Source organism: Cetorhinus maximus, chromosome 3 (assembly GCF_964194155.1).
Source record: "Cetorhinus maximus chromosome 3, sCetMax3.hap1.1, whole genome shotgun sequence".
Lineage (NCBI taxonomy): Eukaryota > Metazoa > Chordata > Chondrichthyes > Lamniformes > Cetorhinidae > Cetorhinus > Cetorhinus maximus.
In genome coordinates, this window is record NC_135881.1 from 186214198 (window position 1) to 186220197 (window position 6000).

General features: G+C 46.1%; 1 protein-coding gene across 1 annotated transcript in view; it reads right to left on the minus strand.

Moving 5' to 3' along the window:
* The window catches only part of nod1 (nucleotide-binding oligomerization domain containing 1), a 60858-nt gene extending 55351 nt beyond the window's left edge, over positions 1-5507 (minus strand). Inside the window, exon 1 of the mRNA XM_078539407.1 lies at positions 5346-5507. The gene's annotated coding sequence lies outside the window, so the exon portion shown is untranslated. The remainder of the gene's footprint in view (positions 1-5345) is intronic.
* Between the last annotated feature and the right edge of the window lie 493 nt (positions 5508-6000).

Sequence of the window (6000 nt, forward strand, 5' to 3'; positions counted from 1 at the left end):
ACAGGATGTCCCAATGCGCTTTGCAGCCAGTTGGTATTTTTGAAATGTTGTCACTGTTGTAATGCAAGAACAGACGGCTGCATTTATTGCCATTCCTAGTTGCCCTTGAGAAGGTGCTGGTAGGTCGTCTTGTTGAATTACTGCAGTTTGTATGGTGAAGGTGAAGGTTCCTAAATTGCTTTTGAGGAGTTTCAGAATTTTAACCCGGTGACAATAAGGAAACGACGATAATATGCCCAAGTCAGAATGGTGTCTGAATTGGAGAGGGAATGTTAAAGTGTTGGTTTTCCTATGCACTATGCTGCCTTTGTCCATGTAGATGATGGAGATTGCGGATTGGGAGGTGCTGTAGAAGACACCTTGGTGGGCTGCTGCAGTGCATCCTGTAGATATTACACAATACAGTCATAGTGTGCCTCTGGTGAAAGAAGGTGGTGGATAGATTGCTGATCAAGCAAGCTGCTTTGCCCTGAATGGTGTCAAGCCTCTTGAGTATAGCTGCAGTGACAGAGATGGAGTTGTCAGTTTGGTTGTACACCATCTAGGAACAATGCACTGTTTTGGGGAACAAGATAATTTGATGATAGTTCCTTATGGCTCTGGCTGCATTAAATATGCTCTTTGTGCGCTAATGCAAGCAGATGATAAATTTGTGGTCTCACTCTCATCTTTTTGGGGGGGAAATTTGGAGGCACCTGACACATTGTGGCCAGTAGCAATCCTCTGACTGACTTATCTCCTGTAGATCTTGCATGCATCTGGTTGCAGAGGGGCAGACATGTTTTTTGCCACAATGAATGGGGAAGTGATATATCTTCCTGCAGACACCAGTGACAGTTTGCACCAGACTATATGTTAAGGAAGAATAAGGATACTCTTCAGTTCATAGGCCAGTGAATACAGTCTGCAGAGACTGCAAGGCTCGCTGGGGCCAAGTGCTGCTCAAATGGCTGAATGCAGGGGCATGATCAAAGCATATGTAGTAGTGTACCCTTCAGGTCATGGTGCATTAGCAGTGGAATGTGTAAAGCATCTGAGGGTTTCAGTCCACTCAGTGTATCATGTTCTGCTGCCTTCAGCTTTTTAAAAATTTGTTCTTGAGGTGTGGGCATAGCTAACATTCATCATCCCTCCCTGCTTATGATCCTGCTTCTTGAACCACAGCAATCCATGTGGTGTAGATGCTCTCACAGTGCTAATGGAAAGGGAGTACCTCTACCAGGTACAGGTAGAGGGTCTATTTTCATCACGTTTCTCTCCATTATTTCACTATTACCTGTAGGCGTTGCTCCAAAACGTTCAAGGTTCCAGGCCCGTGGAATTTTGGATCCACTGTCTGAGAGTTCCAGAAGCAAGTGAGGAACTCAATAGAATCATAATGCACAAAAGGAGGCCATGCAGCCCATCATACTTGTGCTGGCTCTTTGAAAAAGCTATCCAATTAATCCCATTCCCCTATTCTTCCTTACAGCCCTGCAAATTTTTCCTTTTCAAGTGTGTGCACAGTTCTGGTCTCCATAGTACAAAAAGAATATGGAGTTACTGGATAAGATGCAAAAGAGATTTACAACTGTGATGCATGAACAGAAAAGTTATAACCATCAGCAAAGACTGAGGGGGCAGGGAAAAGAGAAGGCAAAGGAGTACCTGAAAGTAGTCTTCAAAATTATAGAGGTTTGATAGGATAGTTGTAGAGATTATGTTTCCACTTTTGGGGGAGTTCAAAACTAGGAGTCATAAATATAAGATAGTTATATGAAAAATCCAATGAGGAATTCAGGAGAAACTTCTTTACCCATATAGTGGTTAGAACGTGGAACTTCCAAACTTTGCAAACACACATGTGTGCATATAAAGGGAAGCCAGATCAGTACATGAGGGAGAAAGAAATAGAAGGATATGGTGATAGGATTAGATGAATTAAAGTGATAATAGGCTCATGTGAAGCATACGCACAGGCATAAATCGCTTGGGCCTTGGGATGTTTTACTGTGGGTAGAATTTTTTGCTCGGCGTGTGGGCAGGCGCCTGACACGATCGAGCATGAAAAAGCGCGCAATGACGTCAGGCAAGCAACATGATATCATCGCACACGCACGTGATATGTCAGTCGGCGGGCGTGCGCAAGAGTAGGCAGCGCGCCAGCCGACAATTAAGAGGCCTATTAAGGCCATTAAAGTAGCAATCAATGGCGATTTTTCGTTGACCGTCCAACCTTACAGTTGGCAGGTGGGCGAATTGGCCAGGCGGCCTTTGCCTTTTTGAGGAAACCTCATCCAAGGGCAGGATGAGGTTTCCAAGATTAATTTTTAAAAAGATTAAAATGTTTGGACAGAGTTTTCAGCATCTGCATGTTGAGGTGACTTATCCTGATGTGTGGACATTTTTTCCAGATTTTAAATTCTGCTTTTATTGATTTTAAATTCATCAGCTCCCTGAGGCAGCTCTCTGCCTTCAGGGAGCTTTCATTCCGCGCTCCCCCGCACCCTGTGCTGACTTCAGCGCTCGCCCTCCTCCCGCCCCCACCCCGGTAGCGCTGAGCCTTTCAGCATGCCTTTCATGCTAGCTGGCCGTTAATTGGCCGGCCAGTGTGAAATCGCGGTCAGAGGCTGATCGCCGTCAGTGGTCCGTGGTCTGTTTCCTGGCCACTCCCCAGCCCACCGACCCGAAAATTCTACCCTATGTTAAAGGTGCTATATAAATGCAAGTTATTGATGAATAACCCATTTTTGTGCTGTCACTTCAACATGAGTATATATCCAACATCCAATAATAAAAACTAACATCTGCTGTAGACATTCGATGAGACCCACATAAATGTCCATTTCCCTTTTAAGTGAATATATCTATGCTTTAAAAGGAATAACATGAACCAACAATTCTAGTAATATATTAGAAGACCATTTGCTACTGGAAACACATTCCACTCATCTGATTAGGCAATAGCCTAAATGTGAAGGAAGTATTGCATTTCCTGTGGAATTACCTCACACTGTTAACTATGCAATGTCTTGAGAAGCTGCTTCTCTTCTTCATCTTTGACCGAGTTAATTCATAACAGACTGACTCAAACTGTAAAAATCTCTTGATTACCGACTTTTAGTGATACATATTAAAGGATAACCTCTACAGCTACTTTTAAGTTAGCTTTCCTTCAACTGTACAGTGCAGACAGGTGGTTTAGCTGTGTGCAGGTGGAAATGTTTATCTATGCTTTTCATAGCTTTGGTGGCTATGAGCTAATCGCACAGGATTAGTGATCCAGAAGTCAAAAATTCAAACATCATCTTGGCAAATTGTGAAACTAAATTAAATCTGCTAATCTGTGGAACTTGCATGAAGGTTTCTGGATTGTAGCAAAACCCAGTCAGTTTACTGAAATGCCCCAGGGAGAGAAACTCACCACTCTTCTATCTAGCTTATACATCACTGCATTCCACACTATGTTTAACTTTTAAGGTCTTTTTAACATGTCCACTAAGTTCAGTAACAAGGAGGTAATTGGACTGGCCTCTCAGCAATGATCCAGGCATATCAATATCCAGGCACAGGGCAAAGCGGACATGCACGTCCGACTATGCTTATGGAGCTACTGACCACCCTAGAAGCCATTCCACCTAATGCTATTTTCATTATTGACATTGAGCTCTTGAGACTCAAGTGAAAGGAGTATTTGGTTTGTCTCCTGCTTTGCCATATAAACATGGGCGAGCTTGAAGATTGTGCATTGGAAATGCAGGCCTTGACTATTATCACACCACATTTACCTTTTACATCTACAACTTGCTTTATGTCAGCAACAAATCTGCTTCTCTCATGTTCCTTTTGGGCTGTAACTTAAAATCTGATGATCTTAATTCTGAGCTTTACTTTTTTAATTTTTAAAAAAGATCATGCTTGGCTTTCTGATAATTTTATGTTGTGCATGATCAAGTATTAACATCAAGCTATCTGTATAAAGAGAAGCTTTGCACTGTGTCTTTCACAACCTCAAGACATCAAAATGCTTTCAGCCAGAGGTTTCATCCCAATGTAGGGAATGCAGCAGCCAAATTGCACATAGCAAGATCCCACAATTCAGTAAAGTGATAATGACTAGATACATTTGTTTTAGTGATGTCTAGTCCTCTCAGAGCTCTCTACGCTCACCATCCACGCTTCCAGGCCTCTCCCCATCCCTGCTCCCTTCTACCACCCCAGCACCCCTCAAAAGTTCTGTCCGGTCTCCCATCAACACCCCTTAGGACTCTCTCCCTTCCCCATTCATCCTCTGCTCCCAAGGACTCTTTCCCCTCCCCATTCACTCCCTCAGTTCTCTCCCACCCACCATTCAGCCCCCTCAGGGCTCTCTCTCATCACTATTCATTCCCCACTGTTCCCTCTGACCTCACCATTCACCCCCTCAGGGCTTTCTCCCCTCACTATTCATTCCCCACTGTTCCCTCCACACTCACCATTCACCCCCCCCCCCCTCACCCCTCAGGGCTTTCTCCCCTCACTATTCATTCCCCACTGTTCCCTCCACACTCACCATTCACCCCCCCCCCCCACCTCAGGGCTTTCTCCCCTCACTATTCATTCCCCACTGTTGCCTCTCCCACCGACCATTCATCCCCCTCAGGGCTTTCTCCCCTCACCATTCACCCCCCTCAGGGCTTTCTCCCCTCACCATTCACCCCCCTCAGGGCTCTCTCCCCTCATTATTCATTCCCCACTGTTCCCTCTGCCCTCACCATTAACCCCTCCCTCCCAGGGCACTCTTTCCTCCCCAGTCATCCCTACAGGATGCTCTCCCCGCATTCCCCCGGCCCCATTTCCCTCTTAGACCCCTTGTGCCCCCTCAGATCCCTTCCGTCCCCTTTGGACCCGTTCTGCCACCCCCAAGCCCCTTGTGCTCATCTCCTCAGGGTTCCTCCCAACCTTCTTGTGCCCCCTGCCTCAGTCCCTTGTGCCCATCGCCTCAGTCCCTTGTGCCTATCGCCTCTGGGCTGTAGCCCTCGTCCACTCCAGGGCCGTTTCTACCCGTTCTCCTCCCAGCCCTGATCCTCCCAGACCCCTTGTGCATCCTCCTCTCCCCCGCCCGCCTGCCCGCTCGCTTGTGCCCATCTCATTTTCCCCGAGATGTTTCTGAGTTGCTACTTTAAAACAAAATTACACGTTGATGAAAAGTAACAGAATGTGCAGTCCGCAGCCAGGGGGATGAGGTAGAAACCTCCCCCTCACAGTCCGCTGCCCAAGGCAGGAGCTCGGGGCTTTCACCTCGGCCACCGACACACACTCTCCCCCCCGCCCCCCAACCAAACCGCCGCTCCCCCGCCCACCCCGACTCTTTGCCCCGCTCTCACCTCACAGCCTCTGCTCGGGAAGGGGCAGCGAGTGCTCCGGAGGATCGGGTCTGACCAGGGCTGGCCAGATAACCGAGCGCCCCAAGTATGAGTCAAATGACCCCAGCAGAGCCACCAGCTCGAATTCAACCAGGAAACAGCCAACCACCCACCCAGAGAAACTATCACCCAACCTCCCAGAGGCTGCCCTCACCCACCTCTTCACATTGCAGAAAGAAAGTAAACAAGCACAGGAAAGTATAATCCCTTCCTAGTAATTAACTCATTTTACAAGAGACCTTCACTTTTCTTCCATTCTTTACTTCATTCCTTGTTACATTACGTTCAATTTCTTTTTTTTTCCTTTGCACGTGTTAATACTTTCACATTAACCTTTAAAAATGTAACGCATTTAACACAACCTATGATCCTAAAATAATTTTGAGTGATGGTACTTTGTAACAGTGATTCACCCTATCTTTACAATCAATTGACTTTGGGCTCAAACACAATCAAATTTAATAATATGCAGCCAGTTAAGTATTACTTGAATTATAAATACCAGCTTTTTGGACTCCATTGGTAATTTAAGTGCATAGCCCCTTCAAGTTTTTTGCCCAGTCAGACATGTGCAGTAACTTAATGGAGAGCCATTGAAGGCTCAAGGAAGGGCAGG